This window comes from Scyliorhinus torazame, chromosome 8 (assembly GCF_047496885.1).
Source record: "Scyliorhinus torazame isolate Kashiwa2021f chromosome 8, sScyTor2.1, whole genome shotgun sequence".
In the NCBI taxonomy this organism is placed as follows: domain Eukaryota; kingdom Metazoa; phylum Chordata; class Chondrichthyes; order Carcharhiniformes; family Scyliorhinidae; genus Scyliorhinus; species Scyliorhinus torazame.
Window position 1 is genome coordinate 44,785,382 of NC_092714.1, and position 20,620 is coordinate 44,806,001.

A 20,620-nucleotide genomic window follows, 5' to 3' on the forward strand; every position below is an offset into this window, starting at 1 on the left:
TTCCATGATCTTTTCATAGCAGCATGGGATGTAGGTGACTTCACCTCAACAATGTGCATAAATTTAGAGTATGCTTCAATATTGTGCCCAGGAATAGACAAACGTAATTGATATGGATTCATACCAATGGCCGGCCATGCCATTCCCAAGGGTAAGTTGGGGCTGTGTCAGGCAATATTGCTGACAGTGCTTGACTAGATTCTCAATCTCAGCATTAATACCCGACCACCACAAATAACTCCTGGCAAGCATCTTCACCTTAGAGAAGTCAGGTTGAGCGCTGTGTAATTCAGTTAGGAGCAGTGTCCTGCCTGGTACAGGAATGACTGCTCTTCCTCCTCAGAGTATGGTGCTATCCTGATAACTCAATTCATTCTTGCCGGTAAAGAATAATTCCATTTCCTCAAAAACTGGCTCATTTACCCATCCTGTAAGTATTTTGTCTCTCACTTTGGATAAAATTGGTCTAGTTCCTGATCTGCTTTGTCGAGACTGGCAATGTGTCTAAACAATTTAATGCCATGTTGATTTCTTGTGGTACTGGAGCACATGTGATAGTTTCTTGCAAGGGTAGGCGGATCTGAGCATCCGCGCTCGCTATATGCGTTCCAGGTTGTCACTTCTAAGTATATTCGTAGGCGGACAGAATTAACACCCATCACTGATTTCTTGCCGAATTGATTGGCAAGATAACCTCATCCTCTTTGAAGAGACCCAAGAGGGATTAGTGGTCAGAAATGATGATAAAGTGTCTACCGTGTAGGTAATGATAGTCCTTCCCTTCTGATTTGTAAGTAGCCTTTTTCAGCCTCTGAGAGGGTCCTTGACACACACGCTATCAGCCTTTCAGTGTCCTTGTCCATCTCATGGGACAACACTGCACCAAAATCATATGGAGAGGCGTCACAGGTCAATATCAGTTCTTTAGATAAGTCGAAGTGTACTAACAGGTTTGAGGAATGTAACAGTTGCCTTACTTTATTAAAAGATTCCTCCTGAGGAGGCTTTGAAGACCAACAATGGTGTTTCGTTGCAGAACATGCAAGAAGACCACTAATATTGATACATTTGGTAAAAAAACATTTCGTCCATAGTAATCTACCATCTCCAAAATTGATTTGCATTCAGTTGTGTTTGTTGGGGCATGAGTCTCCTCGATCAACTTGACCTTGTCTTCCACAGGGTGTAATCCTTGTGCATGTACTTGTTGCTCCAGGTAGGCCACTTCAGTAGCTTGAAAGATGCACTTCTCTTTCTTGAGGAGAACTCCTGCCTCTTGAAATCTTTTCAACAGCTCTTCTAGGTTTTCTTGATGCTCGGCATCTTTCGGTCCAGTTATAAGAATGTCATCAAGGTATACGACAACCTGCCGTAGCCTCTGTAGCAGACTCTCCATTGGAATATTGCACATGCCAAAAGGCTGGTGCGTATACTGCAATAGGCCTTTGTGTGTGTTTATCATGATATATCCCCGGGAAGCATCATTTAATTCGAGTTGCTGGTACACGTGACTCATATTCAACTTTGTGTAAGGTTGGTCTCCTGCCAGCTTTGGACACAGGTCTTCAATTCTCGGGATTGGATATTTATCCAGTTTGGCAGCCTGATTAATTGTTAGCTTATAATCACCACAAATGCAGATGGTCTTGTCCGGTTTCAATACGGGGACTTTAGGTGCTGCCCATTCCAAAATCTGAACTGGCTGGATAATAGAGTAGTTAGGAAGGCATATTGGACACATGCCAACCTGTTTAACTCAGTATCTGCTCTCTCTCAGAAGGCATACAAAGGCATACTGTCTTGTCCTAAAGAATAGGGGAGGTGTCTCCCCCCAACTCCTTCGTATATCACAGTGTCTTCAGCTCATCAACTCAGAGCCGAAGTTCCTCAAGCTGCAGGCACTTACTGCAGATATGGTTGCCATGGATCACACTGCTGTCCACTAGCCCCCACATGCAGCTGCTGCAACACATCACCTTCCCTGCCATCTCTATTTTGTTTAATTTAACTAAAAAAACTTAAAGCTTAGAAATATCACTCACCTGCTCTCTGTTGCTTCACCAAGTATTTTAACTAGTTAACACTATATTTAATTTAGTGTAATTCATCCTCGACTCTGAGGGCCTGTCTAAGTAAAAGAAGACTTTAAGTAATTGTATTATAAATTTAATGCAATGCTAATATCTTCCCAGGATTGTACCAATTTAAACAACTGCCCATGTTTAGGGAAATGAAATCTTAAAACTCACCAATCGCCGACCTGCTCACCTAATTAAAACCTGAACATTCACTAGCTTCTGGAGGCTCAAAACAAATCAAACGGAATTGGTACCAATTAATCATATATCACCAACTTCATGCCTGTTTTCTTGGTTGTCCCATTTGGGGACCATGGCATTATGTCTATGGCATAAATGACATAGTACCCCTTTAAATGTAATATTGATTGGAGTCAGTGAAAAAAGAAACAATCCCTTTTAACTGTTGTTTATATCCTTCCTTCAGCCTGTGAAAATCTCCCACGAATGGAGTCCTTCACTTAGCTTCCAAAGTGTTGACTCAGATAGAACCACCATGTAGAGATATCGGAGCAGTGAAGAATTGCTTTACTTGTATAGAAGCTCGGTTAGACCGCACCTGGACTATTGTGTGCCTGGTCCCCTTACCTCAGAAAGGATATTATTGCCACAGAGGGAGTACAGGGAAGGTCCACCAGATTTGTTCAAAGGGTGGTGGCTCTATCTTATGAAGAGAGATTGGGCAACAGGACCTGTATTCTCTAGTGATTCGAAGAATGATAAGCGATCTCATTCAAACCTACAAAATAGTTAAAGGAATAGACAGGGTAGATGGAGGAAAGGTGTTTCCCTTGGTTGGGAAATCTAGAACCAGGGACACAATTTCAAAATAAGGGGGATGCCACTTAGGACTGAGATGGGGAAAAATTTCATTACACAGAGGTTTGTGAATCGTTGGAATTCTCTACCCCAGAGGGCTGTGGAAGCTCAATCATTGTGAATATTTAAGGTAGAGATTGCTATGTGAAATGAATAGCCAAAAGAAGTTCAAAAGGTGTCATGATTTCCCATCAGTTTAGGTTGTTTGCTGTCTATACTAGATGGTCCAAGTCTAAGCTAGTTTCCCAAGCTGCCATCAGGAATCTTTCCTTTGAAGCAGTTAACAGCAAAAGCCATTCAGCAAGCTCTCATCCAGGATCCATTTGTTCAACTTGAAAATGCAACCACTATATTAAACCTGGGCGCGATTCTCTGAGCCCCGCGCCGGGCCGGAGAATCGCTGCAACCGCGCCACGACACTCCGACGTCGGCGCACGATTCTCTGAGGTGCGGAGAATCGGCGCCATTTGCACCAGCGTGTTTGCCGGGGCCGCCGATTTGCGGCCTGGATGGGCCAAGCGGCCGCGCGGAAAAAGCAGAGTCCCGCCGGCGCCGTTCACCCCTGGTCGCTGCTGACGGGAACTCTGCGCGAAGGGTCGGGGGCGGCCTGTGGGGTGGGGAAAAGCGCTCCTTCGCCGGTGGGGGGGGGGGCTCCGATGGGGTCTGGCCCGCAATCGGGGCCCATTGATTGGCGGGCCGGCCTCTCCCCCCCCGGGCCTACTTTGTTGCGTGGCCGGCCCCTGAACCCCCTACGCCATGTTGCTTAGGGGCCAGCGCGCTGAAGAAGTCCCCCGCACATGCACAGGTTGGCGCGGTGCCCATTTGGCGCCGGGAAGGGAGACTGGAGCGGCGTGAACCGCTCCAGCGCCGTGCTGGCCCCCTGTGGGGGACAGAATCGGTTGTTCCCATGCCCGTTTCATGCCGTCCTGGAACGCGACGGCGTTCACGACGGTGCGAACACTTAGTCTCCATTTTGGAGAATCGCCTCCCCTGTCTCTGCCATGTCTAAACTCCACAGAGCTTGCTGTTTTTCTATAACAATGGGCCTAATTGGGTTTAGAGTGAATACTAACGCCCGAACATTGTCAACAGCAGGTGAATATAAAAATGTGTTTTATCATGTATGGATGTGTACTGCCATTTAGATGCATGCACTGTAGAGGCAATGGATCTCTTTTCCTGGAGATAATAATGGATTGACTGCTATAAAGCATTCTCATTGTGGGAGGACAAGGGCCTGTAGTAAATATTAGTTTCTGCCATCTGTATACTGCATTATCTATCTAATCATGTCTAAAATCATGTTTAAAAGCTACATTCAGGTTCATACCAATAACAGTTTCAGAAAAAAAGTTACAGTGAAAAATAGGTGAGGAGAAAAGACAATGTTGTAAGCTGCACACATGATAAGCAGCAACTTTGTGAATCTGGAACAATAGAATGGTGGACAAATAGGTGGACCAATCACTTGTACCATTCCGTATCTGTTTCTTGGAATAAATGAACATTGCTTATCATTTGGAAAATTCCCCATGTCTAGCAATAAATATGTGAATGTCTGTGTGTCTGCTGACACCAAATGGATTCAATGCTATGGCATTGAACATTATGCTGAAAATTACTGCAGGTACACAACACATTGGTATATAATGCCTTTATCCCATTGTTATCCCTTGATAACATTATCTGCAGCCATCGGGTCAACTCCCACAGTTATGCAGAAGACATCCATCAATATCATTCCATCATCTCTCCACTGCCGACCTGCTTTCAGGCTTGTTTGGCATTCAAGTCTTTATTGATTCCCAACTTTCTCCAGAAATCTGTGGTGCACAGCATTCGCACCACTCCGCCAGCACAGCTTCTGTGGTCATGCCAGGCCACAATTTTAAGCTGAACCAGATGGTTCACAACTTCAGGAATGGAATTATGTTGCTCAGGTGGGCATGCACCCAATCCGGAAGAACGTGCAATCGTGCAAGAGGATGTTTGTTGCTCCTGTGGAAAATCTGGTCATGTGGCGGCCAACTGCAGCGCCCTCATCTGCAAGAATTGCAAATAGGAAAGACCCCAGGTAAAGGACTGCAAGCAGACGCAGTGCTACCACCTGTGTGGTGGGGCAGTCCATCTCTACAAGACTTGTTCCAAACATGGCCATACATACACAGAGGTAGCAAAAACCAAGGAGAGCCAAGCAGACGGAACGGCCAGGGAGACCAGCAAACCTCCAGCCAGCAAAACCTCCAGCCAGCAGAATGAGACAGAGGAGGACAATGCGGGAGGCCAGGGGAAAGGAAAGAGGAAAAAGCAAACGGCCCCAAAACAATACCACTCCCTGAACCTCTCAGCAGACAGAATCAATGGAGGAGGAAGCAGCAGAGGACCAGTCGGCTGATTAGCAGCTGGTGAGGAAGAACAGAAAGAGGAGGGTGGCGAAAAAAGAACAAAGCCCCTCCCACATGGACAGCAAGAGGCCACTTACATCTGACACGGACAACAGGGACTGCTGCACTTCAGACAAAGAAAAACAAGGGCATCGACAGAAGCAACAAAGCTCTAGGGCAGTGTTTTTCAAACTTTTTTTTCCGGCGACCCATTTTTACCAACCGGCCGACCTTTGTGGCCCATGCCAGCCGACCATCATGATCCATGCCGCCCGAACTTCCCGATCCACCATTTTCACTTCCTTTAATGCGACAGGTATGTCTGCTTGGTCCTCACGATCTCACTTTCTTTGTCATTCAATGTTATATTTTTGTATGGGTTACTCATCAGAGGTCCTGGAGCTCACACCAGCACTGGTATGTCCTGCTGTGGACTCTCCTGTGCAGCTCTCTCCAGCAGATTCAATTGTGAGAACAGAGCCTGTTTGTGCCTCTGGCCCTCTCTTCCTTAATCCAAAAAGATCCATCTTCATGCTGTCCTGCTGCTTGCTGGCAGCGACAAAATGGAGGAAACACTCTTCAGTAATTTTGCACCCAGAGTACATGATGTCAGTGTACCTGGGCCAGGATTCTCTGACCCCCCACCGGGCCGGAGAATCGCCGGGGGGGCAGCGTGAAACCCGCCCCAACACCGGCTGCCCGATTCTCCGGCACTGGCTTTTCGGCAGGAATCGCGCCGCGCCAGTCGGAGGCCATTAGCAGCGGCCTCCCCCGGCGATTCTCCGGCCAGTGATGGACCAAGTGGCTGCCCGTTTTCGGCGGATCCCGCCGGCGTAAAATACACCAGGTCCGTACCGGCGGGACCTGGCTCTGCGGGCGGCCTGCGGAGTCCTCGGGCAGGCGTGAGGGGATCTGGCCCCGGTGGGGGCCCCCACAGTGGCCTGGCCCGCGATCAGGGCCCACCGATCCGTGGGCAGGCCTGTGCCTTGGGGGCACTCTTTCCCTCCGCGCCGGCTGGTGTAACAGTCCGCCATGGCCAGCGCAGAGAACCCCACTGCGCATGCGCTGGGATGACGGCAGCACACGTTGGCGCTCCCGCGCATGCGGCAACTTGTGCCGGCCGGCAGAGGCCCTTCGGCGCCGGCTGGCATGGCGCCAACCCCGCCGGCGCCGGCCTAGCCCCTGAAGGTGCGGAGGATTCCGCACCTTCCGGGCGGCCCAATGCCGGAGTGGTTCACGCCACTCCTCGGCGCCGGTTATGCCCACCCCGCTGGGTAGGGGAGAATCTCGCCCCAGACCTCTGAACTGGCCTCAGATGCCAAGGTAAACCATGGCAAGAGTGAGGCCATATTCTGTCGGAACTGGTCTGATCGATCCTTTATCTCATTCACTGTCAGCTCAGACTACCTGATAGGGCAGAGAGGGACCACTGCATGTGTTAGAATCTGGAAGGAGTAGCTATAATGATAAAAAAAACTGTGTATATGGAAGCGACGTTCCCCCTCCTTTCCAGGTAAGAACCTAATCATCAGATGTGTGGCACACTCGGTACGTAGCACAGGTGTGGCTCATTCCTCACTCCTGTGCTGTGGTGATCACCCGATCCATTTTCTGCTTCATCTGGGGGTTAAAAATGGAACGGGTTTGAAGGACGTGATGTACAAAACTCCAGATAAAAGGGGGGGGGGGAAAGGGGGGAAAAGCCCAGTATCTCCCTAATCCTGATGGCCTCCTTTCTGTGTGGCTGTGTTAAGCTATGTGTAGATCCTTGGTACGCAAACACCAAGTGTCACTATGTGCGGAGGTTCTACCTGTCCCCAATGTTGTGAAGGTGGGTCTGGCCACATTGCCGCGGAACGCTCTAAGTAGTTGGACCGTGCTGTACTGCCTGCCCTTCCTGGAAAAATCTATGCAAAGAAATACCACAAGTATTGATGCACCTCAGAGTGCAACGTGATCTATGCAGACAACTTAAATACCTTTGCGCTATTTGTAACAACCATTTTGAAATGTCGGTAATGTTCCTTGGAAGCACATCAGAGTGCAATATGATCTATGAAGAAAACTTATTGCACTTTGGGGGTTGGCCATTTTGAAATGTTTGTTGTTATATTACCTTGTGTAATATATGTTACTCATTTGCTTCTTACCAAGATGATCCCGTACTCAATGTTCATTAACACTTGAACTCTTCTAGTTAAAGCAAATTATTTATTGAGTAACGTAAACAAATAAACTGTTCTCTCTTCAACAACTAAACTAGAAATTAAATAAACAAAGTTAAATAGATATTGACTATGATTAACAACACCTGCACTCTGAGCTCTCTCTCTCTACCTCTGGTTACATCCACGAAGAAGCGGGAACTCGGCTTGAGTCTGTCTTTTATACCCGTCACGAGTGCTGCCATCTAGTGATTACTTAACTGTTACTTCTAAACATTATATACATACAGATATGCAGATCACTACATCCCCCCTTTTTTTTTAACACGTTTTCTGTACTGGTTAAAGAAAATTGTACAACCCAAGAAAATAAATAATGATGTGTATATCTGTTCAAGTTATGATGATGCTTATAATTATACCGAGTTAAGTATCATTTAAGTGTCCAATTTTTAAAATAAATTGAGTTGGTTGGGTTTCTTTCTTCTTCTATTAGATCTTCTTAACTGTTGAAGTGGTGATGTGGATATTTTAATGTTGTTGTTATCGCCGGCTGTCGTCTTGCTGTGAAGTAAATTTTGTCGAATTAGTGACTCATTCAGATTCAATGTAGGAAAAACTGGTGGTTGAAGTTGAATCTTCAGTAGATCTTCAGTAGATCTCTCCGGTTATGTCGAAAAATCGCCCCCTCAGCCGACTTGACGATGTACGATCTCGGTGCTGCCTGCCTGAGAACAGTTGCTGGAGCAGACCATCCTCCTTCTGGATTCCTTAGTCTGACAGTGTCACCTTTTGTCAGTGGTTTGAGCTTGATCGCGTGCTGATCATAGTATTGCCTCTGCTTAGAACGTTGTTCTTTGATTTTGTTGAGAACATACAAGTGATCTGGATCCTTGAATTGTATTGCAGGTAAAGTTGTTCTGACATCTCTGTTAAAAAGCATCTGAGCTGGTGACAGTCCTGAGCTTAGTGCAGTTGCTCGGTACGATAACAAAGCCAAATATATGTCAGATTGTGAATCATTTGCCTGACTGATAAGTTGTTTGATGATGTGAACACCTTCTTCAACTTTCCCATTGGATTGTGGGTAGTGTGGACTAGATCTCACATGACGAAAGTTGTAGTTATTTGGAAACTCTGTCCATTCCAACTCGCGAAACAAGGACAATTGTCGGACATTGATGCCAGGCCACTAAACTGCCTGTCGTGCTCTCCTCTTACATTTCTCAATTCCGAGATGTCCCTCGTGAATCTTGCGTAGCATCTCAGAGCGTAGACTCAGTGGAATGACAATTTGGTCATTGCGTAACAATAGCCCATCAACTACTGTTAACTCGGTCTAAATGTTTTGATATTGTGGACATTGTCCCTTTGGCCAACCATGCTGGAGATGGCGCATCACCCTTAGCAAGGTCACATCTTTCTTTGTTTCTTGACGAATCAGTTGTAGCTTCTCATCAGATGCCGGAAGATTCGCTGTACATAACTGTGTTTGAGCTTCGATGTCTCTAATAAATTCTGGTGGTAGACATCTGTGTCAATTGACCTTGATAACGTATCAGCAATGATGAGATCTTTTCCCGGAGTGTATACCAAGTTGAAGTCATACCTCCTTAACTTCATCATGATATGCTGCAGGCGAGGAGTCATGTCATTCAAATTATTATCTATTACGTGAACCAACAGTCGGTGATCCGTTTCCATTAGAAATGTTGGAAGCCTGTACACAAAGTTGCGGAATTTCAGTATTCCCGTGAGTAATCTGAGACATTACTTTTCTATCCGTGCATATCTGCACTCTGTTGCAGTCATGGTTCGCGAGGCATATGCAACTGGAACCCAATCAGATTGATCGTTCTGTTGGAAAAGAACTGTGCCTATCCCATCCTGACTTGCATCAGTGGATATCTTGGTTGCTCTCATCAGGTCGAAAAAAGCAAGAATTGGTGGAGTCATTAATTGATGTTTGAGATCCACCCATTCATTATGGTCACTTTGTGTCCATTCAAAATTGGTGGTCTTCCTTATTAAATGGCGCAAAGCCTCGTGGACAGGTTTGAGATAAACTTGCCCAAGAAGTTTACAAAGCCCAGAAATCTTAGCACAGCCTTTTTATCCAGTGGAGTTTTCATATTCTGGATCGCAGAAATCTTTGCATTATCTGGTCTGACACCTTGAGAGGATATGGTGTCTCCCAAGAAGTTTAACGATGCTTGTGCATACGTGCGCTTTGACTGGTTGAGTTTCAATCCATACTTATGGATTCTTTGAAACACCTTTTTCAAATGACAAATGTGTTCTTCTTCAGTCATGGACCAGATGATAATGACGTCGACATAGACTCATACATCGATACCCTCAGTCCATTATCCTATGGAAAATCTCTGAAACGGATATTATCCCAAAGGGCATGCGGTTAAAGCAGATGTGTCCAAATGGAGTATTGAAAGTGCAGAATAACCTGCTCGAGTCATCAAGCTGCATCTGCCAGAATCCCTGCGAAGCGTCGGGTTTTGTGAAGTTACGAGCATTGGCCATTTCGCATGTGATCTCTTCACGCTTAGGGATAGGGTAATGTTCCCTTCGAAATATTTTTTCAGATCCTTTGGAGATTGTAAGATCTCCAGATGGCTTCTTGACACATACTAGAGAACTAACCCAGTCTGTCGGCTGTGTGACTCGAGAGATGATTCCTTGTGACTGTAGTCGGTCAAGTTCTAGTTTCAACCTCTCTCGCAAGGGAGCTGGAACCCTCCTAGGCGGATGAATTACAGGTTTTGCATATTTTTCAGTAAACTCTTGTACTGGTAAGGTAAAGTGCCCATACCTTTTAAAACATCAGGGTATTTCTGAAGTATCTGCTGGATTTCATCTTCCAAGCTTGATGTATCCGGAGTAGTCATATAGATTCTTTGAACAAGCCGCAAGTCTTTGCAAGCCTGAGCGCCTAACAGTGATGATTTCTCGTTGTCCACTATCTCAAATCGTAGTGTCGTCTTTACTTTCTTGTTTGGGACTTTAAGATGGCACGATCCTCTTGAAGCGATCTGGTTGTCATTGGAGTCTTTCAGCCTACATGCAGCAGGTAGCATCTCTTGTTCCCCAGGAATCGTGTCGAGATCTTTGCTTGTCAGGAGATTGGTTGAAGCCCCAGTGTTAAGCTTGAACAATACTGGAAAATTGTTAACTTGCACTGTTGAAATCCATTCACTGTTGGAGTTGATCAAGTTGACCTGTTGAGGAGCGTTAGTTATTGCTTGAGGTCCCTCAGTCTTTTCAATTATTCCCACAAAAAAAGAGTTTTCTAAGGAAAAATGATCATCTTCGGATGAATAATTTTGTTCAGATTTGTTCTGCTCCGATGAATCCACACTGCGAACAGTGATGTTCTTTTGTATTGGTTTTGCGCTGTAGATCTGCATTGTGAAGCATAGTGATTGAGTTTTCCACACTTTAAACATTTGTTTGCCTTGAGCCGCACATTTCCTTTTTAAGTGGGCGTTGCCACATCGGAAACACGTCATGACGTTGTCTCTCTGCCGCATGAGGCACGTTTGCGCATGCGCAGACTTCTTTTCTTCAGCCTCGCATTTTTGAGCGAAGTGCACATGTCCCGGGCTGGAGTCTGCGCGCGCAAGATAGCTGCCATCTGAAGCGTGCTTCTTTACTGCCTGCAACACCGTTTTAACACTCTCGGCCTCGTGGTTGACTTTCACGCCATTTTCAAGGTGATAAAGTTCAAGATATCGATTTTTATTCTGTTCGTGAGATAAATACTTTTCAATTGCGATTTTCAACGTTAAATCTTGCTGCCATGACAATGCTTCCCTTAGACTCTCATCACATTGTCCATATACTATCTGATCACGGATTAGTGAATCATGCAAATCTACGTAGTTACAAGTTTGTGCGAGTAATTTTAAATCAGTGACAAAGCTGGTGAACAATTCCCCATGTCTTTGCAATCGTTTGTTAAACCTGAATCTCTCAAAGATCTAATTGGTCTGCGTTTTGCAATGGTTGTCAAATTCAGCGATGATCAAATTACATTTGCTTTTGTCCTCCCCTTCAGAGAAAATAAAAGAGTTATATATTTCTATAGCCTGCTGTCCTGCCATGGATAAAAGCAGAGCTATTTTCCTAGCCTCAGTAGCGGTGGTCAAATCATGTGCTTCTAGATAAATTTGGAATTGCTGTTTTACTTTCCAATTTGATTGCCGGTAGTTTTGAGTTGACGTGGAGCTTGAACGTGGTCCATCGAGGCGATTTGGCTTTGAGGGATCCAAAAGCTGCGAAGCCTTCCCAAGTTGAATAGTCGGTACGAATTTTTATTTTTTTTCTTGCTGATGTTAATCTAATCTAATCCAGTAAGTTTTCTTGAAGTCAATAAACTGGTCCCATGTTATATTACCTTGTGTAATATATGTTACTCATTTGCTTCTTACCAAGATGATCCTGTATTTGATGTTCATTAACACTCGAACTCTTCTAGTGAAAGCAAATTATTTATTGAGTAACATAAACAAATCAACTGTGAGTTTGTTCTCTCTTCAACAACTAAACTAGAGATTAAATAAACAAAATTAAATATATACTGACTATGATTAACAACACCTGCACTCTGAGCTCTCCCTCTCTACCTCTGGTTACTAATCACTACATCAACAAAGAGGCTGGAACTTGGCTTGAGTCTGTCTTTCATACCTGTCACGAGTGCTGGCATCTAATGATTACTTAACAGTTACTTCTAAACATTAACCCCATTTTTACATACAGGTATGCAGATCACTCCATTTGCAACATTCTTTCAGATATTTTATGAAAAACATATTTGTTTTCAAACAACAAACTCTCCCATTGCTGCTGATCTTTATTGGCACTATTACCCACTGACTCATACACAAAATTATTTTACTTGTCTTTAAACGTCTCCATGCCGTCAACCCTTTCTACCTTTGTACCCTGCTACAGCCCTGCAGTGTCTCCCTCGAAACTCTGTTTTTCCGAGTCTTGACTTGTGCAATACTCCATCCCTCATATCATCATTGGTGGCCATACTGTCAGTTGTCTGAGTCACGTGGATTGGAATTCTAACCCTAAGCCCCTTTATTTATCTACAATGCATCCATTGCTCAATCTCCTCCTTGAAACCTAACTCTTTAGTCAAGCTTCTAGTCACCCTCTTGATCGCTTCTTCTTTAGCGCAGCATTCATTTAACTCACATCTGTGTGAAATCTTGGAATTATTTTGATGTTAAAGGTTCTGCATAAATACAAGTTGCTGTTAAGGAACTCAGTGCACTAATCATTGCAAGTTAAAGTGTGAGAACCTCTGGTTGGATGAAGTCAACCTGTAGACCGTGCAGAGTCAGCATGGAGCATCGACAACCTTCTGGTTATTCATATCTGTGTTAAGGAAACAGGTCCTACCTATCCCACTCTATCCACGTCCTTCTAAATGTATAGATTGTCTCTCAGAATTCTTTGCATTAGCTTGCCCTTCGCGGAGGTTGGGCTGATTGCAACTACTCAGCCTATTCCTCTGTCCCTTTTTAAGTAATTTACAACATTAGCAATCCTCTAGCACAATGCTTGCAGCCAAAGATTATTGCAAAATGATTGCCAAAGCCCCTGCTAATTATGAAGCATCTTGGGATGTAGCCATGCAGGCCTGGCAGTCTATACACCTTCAAACTTGCCTAACCTTAATGGTAAATAAGTAAGTACGTAAAGTCGCCATAGTCCCAGACATCCATAGGCTGCTTTGCCCTTGGAAGGGGAGAGCTGACTGGTGGTGATTTAACCTGAGGATCACCACACCTCAGGTGAGGGGCAAGGTTGAGAAGGCGGGGCCTTCATGAATAACCTCAGTCGGGTGCGGGAATTGAACCCGCGCTGTTGGCCTCGCTCTGCATCACAAGCCAGCTGTCCAGCAAACTGAGTTCAAATATTTTCTCTTTGATTTGTTGGAACTTTCCGGGCAAGCTGGCACGTGTTTCACAGTGGGGCAGGTGGTCTGCCATTGGTCAGCAGCGGGCTCTTCTGAAGACCACGCCGGTGTGAACGGCTGGGTGGTTCAGACCACCATGTTTATCCCATTTCAGTGTCCACACTCCAGCTGCTTAGCTCTGATATCTACATTGTCCCTCTCTTTTGTGAAGATGGATGCAGAGTATCCATTAAAACTAGGCCCACATCCTCTGCCTCCATGCAAAGCTTATCTTTTATGATCTTGAATAGGCTCTAATTCTTTAGTTATCACCTTGCCCTTTATGTCTTTCTGAAACATCGTTGGATTTTTGATGATTTCATTTGCCAATGTCTTATTCTGGTCAATCTTTCTTTTCCTAATTCTCTTTTCAATTTCACCATTGCATTTTCTCTGCTCCTCTGTAGTACTGAACTTCAGCAGCGCGATTCTCCGTTTCTAAGACCTAAGTGTTGACACCAACGCAGAATCCGTGGACTTTCACGACAGCAAACCTGGCGCCACATCTGGATCGCGACTGTTAAGGGGCTCGCACCGGCGCCATGTAGAACGCAATCGATTCCATTGAGAAATGGTACCGGATTCGCCGCTTTCGCGATTGACACTCAGGAGGCTGACAAGCTACAGCCACATATACACACTCCAATCCCCACACACACCATCCCAGTCAACAAGATGGCAGTAAGAGGCACAGCTCCACGTTTCGCAGACGCTGAGCTAGAGACCCTCTTGGACGTCGTGGAGGAGAGGTGGATGACCCTGTAGCTGGGCCCAGAAGGAGGCTTCCAGCTGCCGCCATTTGTCATGCCTGGGCGCAGGTGGCAGAGGCGGTCATCGCCGTGTACAACGTAGTCCGGACCGGCCAGCAGTGCAGAAACAAACTGCACGCCCTCCTCAGGACGGCCAAGGTGAGTAGGCAGCACTGTGCCCCTGGCACCAATCCCCATCCCACACACCCACAACCCTACTCCCCCAACCTGGAGGGCGGTCGAACTCCCACCCTGCCCCACATGTCGCTCCCCCAATACCGCTGCCATGGCCGGGTGCCCTGGCCACTGATGTCACCAGCTACCCACCCACTGGGCTACATGAGTCGGAATGTCTGACACTGTTGTTTTCTGTTTTCCCGCCCCCTGCCCTAGGAGAAGGCCGCGCACAACCGCCAGGAACGTTGCGGCCTCTCACCATGGCAGAGCAGAGGGCCCTGAACGTGGTCGGCAGTCTGGAGGAAAGACAGGTCGCTGGGGTGGAGCTCGGCCGCGGGCGAGGAAGTGAGATCCCGGTTAGGTGTGGTTCCCCATGACACGTGTGTCAACTCCCCCCCCCCCAACACCACCCTCACCCCACACCACCCTTACCCGACACCACACCCACCCTCACACCACCCTCACCCTACGCCACCCCCTCCCCACCCATATGCCCACACACACTCCACCCCCCCTCCCCTCCCCCCCGGCCCACGGTCTAATCATGCGTCTTGTCTTGTGTCTTGCAGGGCCTGCTTGGGATAGGGCGGGTTAGGGTCCATCTGCCATCCTCCGCCCCCAGCTAGTGCCACAGCTGGAGCCCCTCCGTTAGCCGAGCAGTGTCGGGGATAGCAGCTCGGACACAAGCCCTCCGCTCGAGACCCAGGAGACCCCGGAGCTCAGGTTGGAGGATGGCAGTGATTTTCTGTTACTGCTGTCGCCAACACCCTCCACCATTCTAGAGACACTCACCTCAGTTGGACATGTTAGTAAAGAGGCTCCCGGGACACTATCTGGTGCGCACCACCCAGCTGCTCCGGCACAGCAGGTGAAGGTAGGGACTCTTGGGCGGGGGGGGGGGGGCTGGCCGAGGCCCACAACAGAGTTGGCGCCTCACAGGTGACCATGTGCCAGAGCCACCTGGACATCGCAGTGGCACTCCTGAGTGTGGCCCAGTCACAGCAGGCCATGGCTGGGAACGTCGGTGGCATTGCCCAGGCGCAGACCAACAATGTGCAGATACAGAGGGAGGTGGCCCAGTTCCAGAGGGAGATGGTGCAGTCACTGGCTGATGTGACACAAACCCAGAAAGTGGTAGCACAGTCAATGGGTGATGTGTCGCAATCCCAGATGGAGATGGTCCACAGCAGACTGTCTCCACGCCTGCTGTACCGCCTACGAAACCACCTAGGCACAACGTCAGGGCCCGTAAGGCCAGGAGGATAGACACCAGTTGAGTTGACACGGGTGCAGGGCACAGTTTAGTTATAGGGGCTAGGGTACAAATCTGTAAATATTTGTTCACATTAAACATCTGTCACCACTGTTACAACCTGCTGCGGTGCTCAGTCTGATGGGTGTGAGGGGTGGGCTGGTCTGGGCTGGCTGGTGCGGTGGGGGGGTTGAAGGGGGGAATAGGTGGACCCTGTGAGTGGCCTGGGCTCAACAACCCCCCTCCATCCCCCCTGCCTACCATCCCCATCACCGTCTCCCCGGGATTCCTTGTGATCGTGTGATGGAATGGCCAGCTCGCATACAGAAACCACCCAGGCGGAGGGTGGAAAGAGCTGCCGCTGACAGGAGTCAGGCATTGTCAAACAATGTGGAGCACTAGAGCTCATCGCAGGGCGGGTTGTCACCACCCTCCTCCCAAGGACCAGACCCGCTGTTATTGCCAGCCTAGGTTCCCCACCCCGTATTGCGACTGGTATGTATCACGGAGGGGGTTGTAGGCGGGGTTGGCCGGGGGAGGGAGTGAGGGAGTGCAGGGATGGAATGCGGTGTCCGTGTCCCTGGCCAGTGCCCCGTCCCTCCACCACCACCCACCCACCCAGTCGATGAACCTGGAGGCAATCTGAGCATCCCATGCGCGTTGGCCCTGGCGCACAAACCGTGCGGCCTCCCGTGTCTGCCTGGACCCCATGTCCTGCCCATCCTCCCCCTCCCCCATATCCACCCCGCCGGACGAGGTCTGGTGTTCCTCCTCCTCCTCCAGCACATTGCCCCTCTGCTGTGCGATATAGTGGAGGACGCAGCAGACCACCAGGATGTGGGTGACCCTCTCAGTGTCACACTGGAGGGCCCTCCAGAACGGTCAAGGCACCTGAACCACATCTTCAGGAGGCCGAAGGACTGCTTGATCACACTCCTGGTCGGTGCATGGACGTTGTTGTAGCGGGTGGTCCGCGTCAGTCTGTGGCCTCCGGATAGGTGTCAATAGCCACGACTGCAGCGTTTAACACCTGTTACCCAGGATCCAACCCCACTGGCGGGGGGGCGGGGGGGAGGGGGGGGGTCCTCGAACATGTCAGGAATCGTCGATGCCAGGCTGAAGGCGTCGTGCATACCGCCCGGGTATCGAGCGCAGACATGTATGATGCACAGCTGATGGTCACATATCAATTGCACATTCATCGAGTGGAACCCCTTTCAGTTTATGTAGAACGGCCTGTCATCTGCTGGTGCTCATGAGGGGACATGCATCCCGTCGATCACCCCCTGAACCTAGGGCACCCCAGCGATGGCGAACCCAGCCGCCCGGGCATCCTGGTGGGCTCAGTCCACATTGAAATGAATGTATTGAGCCACCTAGTCCTATAGGGCCTCCATGACGGCATGGATGCACCTGTGCACCGAGGTCTGTGCGATCCCAGGCAGTTCCCCACTCGGCGCCTGGAAGAACCCGTCATGTAAAGGTTATGGGCAACCGTCACCTTGACGTCCACCGGAGTGGGTGTCCTCCCCCATACCCCTACGGTGCCATCATCTGGCTGATATGCCACACTGTCTCTCTGCTCAGCTACAGTCTTTGATGGCATGCCCGGTCGAGCAGGTCCTCGAATGACAGGTGCTGTTGGTATACACGAAGACTCATGCGTCGCCTTCTTGCAACTCCTCCTCAGCCTGTTGGGCGGCTCACTCTCCATCCTGGGTGGCTGCCTCCTGTCTTCTGCGGCAAGGTCCGCTACTACATGGTCTGCTGATGCAGCTTCCTCCTTCTCCAGCTCGTACAGTCACTGGCCATTCCCCAGGGCTACGCAACTAGCAGGATGGCCAGCATTGCTGGTTGAATTTCAATATCTGCAGGCTGTGAATGTCGACATGTTGGCGTGGTGCATACCACTGTGCCCAACCAGATCTAATGGCTACAAGGTGGCCCTGGTTGGCATCACGGGCTCTGCCCCATCATGTCCCTCTCCGCCATCCTGCACCACTGGACCCGTCGGTGTCCGGCTCTGTATGGCCTTCCCTGATGCCAGGGGTACCGTCGGCTGGCACTGCCCATGCCAGGGGCTACTATGGCTGGTGCCCTGGGTGGGCCGCCAGTGGGGGGTGGCCAAGTGGATGGGGGAGGGTGTGCCATGGGGTGGGATGCGGGGTGGAGGGGTGGGGGTACCCATAAGGCCGTTGTCACTCTGCAGAACCAGGGGCCAGGATGGGTTGTCAGTGGGTGCGCAGAAAGGTGGCTGCAATAATGGCGGTCCGTGCCTGGGCACTGCCCCAGTCCCGTGGGGGGTCATCCCGGCCACCCCTCCTCCCCTGGCCCTGGCAGGGCCTCCCTACCCCAGACAATCCGGCTGGTGTCTGGCTAAGCAGCCAGCAGTCGCTCCTCTCTGTATCCTACCTCCTCTCTCACTCCCTCATCGGCCACGATACCAGTTTCACGATTTTTAAAAGCACAAGTGAACCACGCCATGGGAAATTCAGCCCCTCAGAGGAGGAGAATCGTGGAGGCCCCGGAGAATACGTGGTCGGGCCCGCTAATGATATGCAAACGGTGTTTACGGTATGCATTGATGCTGCGTCGAGGCGACGGAGAATCGCGATTTGGCGTCAAATCATCGCCCGCCGTGACTTTGGCACGGAACCTATTCTCTGTCCAATCGCGTTTCGCGATTTTGCCATGGGCAGACGGAGAATCTTGCCCCTGGTATCTGGCACAGCTTCCCTTTTTTACCTTGTGCTCCTAGTCTTTACACACCTTGACATGCAAGGAGCTTTAGATTTTTAAGTCCCAACCTTTTTTTATTTTCTTGTCTGAGCTTCCCTTTTTGACAAGGTTTCCCTTCAAGTCAAACTCATTATCCAGAATATCTAGTTGTGAAATAACTGGGGTCACTATAGTCAAACTCAATTAAATTATTTAGCCGATGTGGGATCAGTTGTACTGGGAAAGAAATGTAGAGGAGAAATCAGACATTACAAAGTTACACATTGGACATGGTTTAGAATGCAGGACAGAATTGTTTTTTAAGTGCGCATGATTAAAGTGTAGGTATTTTTTTCCAGTATTATCCTGACCTGTAGTAGTTTTGTTGATGATTTTTAAGTCAATGAGGCTTTGTTTGCACTTCTCAGCTTCTGTTGCATACGAGACCCCAGACAATCTCATGAATAGCATCTGCCACAAACAACATTTTCTGAATTATTTTCCAATGCTTTCGAAATGCCAATGTCTTTTTATTTCATCACCTGACTCGAAATGGTAGTTTCAAAATGCCTTGATAACCATAGCTCCAAGGGACTGTACCCCAATGTGAAAAGTACAACGTGTAAGAAGAAGGGGGATGGTGGTGTCTTGGTCATGTCATTGAGCCATTGAGTTTTACAACACAGAGATAGGCCCGTCATCCCATCGTGTCTGTGCTGACCATCAAACACCTAACTATTCTAATCCCATTTTCCAGCATTTGGAATGTAGTCTTGTATGCTATTGCACTTCAAGTGCTCATCTAAATGCTTCTTAAATGTTGTGAGGGTTCCCGCCTTTACCACCCTTTCAGACAGCGGGTTCCAGATCCCCACCACCCTCTGGGTGAAAAAGCTTTTCCTCACATCCCGTCTAAATCTCCTGCTCCTTACCTTAAATCTGTGCCTCCGGTTGTTGATCCCTTTACTAAGGGGAAAAGTTTCTTCCTGTCTATCCTATCTATATCCCTCATAATTTTGTGCACCTCGATGAAGTCCCCCCTCAGCCTTCCCTGCTCGAAAGAAAACAACTCCAACCTCCCTTCATAGCTGAAACTCACCAGCCCAGGCAACATCCTGGTGAATCTCCTCTGCAGCTTCACTCGTCCAATCACATCCTTCCTATAGTGTAGCGACCAGAAATGCACACAGTACTCTGGCAGTGGCTATACAGCTACATCATCCTGCTCCCTGCTCTCATATTTTGTGCCTTGACTAATGAAGGCAATTATCCAACATGCCGTCTTAACCACCTTATCCATCAATCCTGCTGACTTCAGGGATTTTTGGACATATACTCCAAGGTTCATCTGGCCTCTGTATTTCCTAGCATCCTAGCATTCTACGTATACTCCCTTGCATTCTTAGTACTCCCAAAATGCATCACCTCACATTTTCCAGGGTTAAATTCCATTTCCCACTGTCCTGTCAATGGACCAGTAACCGAGAGGCCCAGGCTAATGCTTTAGGGACAAGGGTTTAAATCGCACCAGGGCAGCTTGATTAGTAAATTAGTAAATCTGGAATTATTGTTGTAAAAACCCTCTTGACTCATCATAATAATCTTTCTTATTGTCACAAGTAGGCTGACATTAACACTGCAATGAGGTTACTGTGAAAAGCCCCTAGTCGCCACATTCTGGCGCCTGTTCAGGTACACAGAGGGAGAATTTAGAATGTCCAATTCACCGAGCAAGCATGTCTTTCAGGAATTGTGGGAGGAAACCGGAGCACCCGGAGGAAACCCACGCAAACACAGGGAGAACGTGCAGACTCCGCACAGACAGTGGCCCAAGCTGGTAATCGAATCCGGGTCCCTGGCGCTGTGAAGCAACAGTGCTAACCACTGTGCTACCATGCCTCCCTCACTGTGCCACCCTTAATGACCCATAGGGAGGAAGGTTTTCTGTCCTTCGCAGTCTGGCCTACATATGTGACTCCAGTCCTCTGATATGACTTAGTGCGCCATTTGGTTCAAGGGTGGATAGTTACTGTGATGCCTACATCCCATAAAAGAATAAAGAAAAACATTTTGCGGTTCATTAAATTTTCCCCTAAATCCCTCGATTAAAAATATCAACCACAGAGTTGCTGGAAGCAGCATGATAAGGAAGACAAAACACCGAAAACCTGAGTGAACAGTGTAATTCCTTAATAAATGAAATTTAAGGGCAGCACGGTGGCGCAGTGGTTAGCACTGCTGCCTCACGGCGCCGAGGTCCCAGGTTCGATCCCGGCTCTGGGTCACTGT